Below are 963 nucleotides of genomic sequence, written 5' to 3' on the forward strand. Positions count from 1 at the left end.
GGTCCTTATCCAACAAAAGTGCTTGCAGTCCCATTTCTTCTGTAGGTTCACTTTTATAGTAATGGATATAAAACCTTCTCTTTATCCCCACGATGACATATATTGGGCTGTGATGCCAACAAGAAAATATGAAGGAAAGAGAGAGAGTGTGGAAAATGTGCATGTAGTCTTTATCTTCTGCTATGAGTTTCTAGGTATTCCTCCACGACAAAATGAAACTCCTCAGATATGATTCACATGCACATAGTATCTCAAATTAAATGGCATCCATCTTTTTCATTGAGAGGGTATGTTTTAGTTCTTCTTAATAATGTGAGGAAGTAAGTATACTCCGTTTTAGAAAGATTTCTATCAAGACAGATAAAAATGAAAGTTTCAGCCCATGAAGCTGAAGCTTGGTTGGCCTGCGGTGCTGTAGGCATCACTCAAGCTACCGGAACCTCCACTTCTCTTTCTGCCCAGATTTTTACCTCCTTCATGAATATTAGGGAAAGAGTTGAAGAGAAGGTGGACATTGATGATTTGTCTTCTCCAGTTGCTTGTCCTCTGACCACTCCTCTCTCTACCTTTATGAATCTGCCTCAAGACCAAAGGATTGTGGGGAAAGGGGTGCCAAAGGGCCTTTTGGTCTGGCCTTTCATTCATGAAAAGACTAAAATTTGCCTTTAAAGTTATTTCCAAATGAGGTTTTACATAAAAAGATAGAATGATAAGTTGACAGGACTGGAAGATAAGGATGTTCACCTTACTGCCCAGACTCATATCCTATCCCCGAACTACAGTGTCTGTTTTGGGCAATTTGTATAGTGTGTAATTACTAAAACTGTGAAGAGCACAGTTTATTGCATATATTTTGTGTGTGTGTGTATGTGTTGCAAAGCATTAATTTGCTATATGTAAATGTTTAAAGCATACCACAATACCTTGCAATTACCTTGTTTTGTAATTTCTTTAATTTTTAAT

The sequence above is a fragment of the Pteropus vampyrus genome, unplaced genomic scaffold (genome assembly GCF_000151845.1).
Source record: "Pteropus vampyrus isolate Shadow unplaced genomic scaffold, Pvam_2.0 Scaffold30, whole genome shotgun sequence".
Lineage (NCBI taxonomy): Eukaryota > Metazoa > Chordata > Mammalia > Chiroptera > Pteropodidae > Pteropus > Pteropus vampyrus.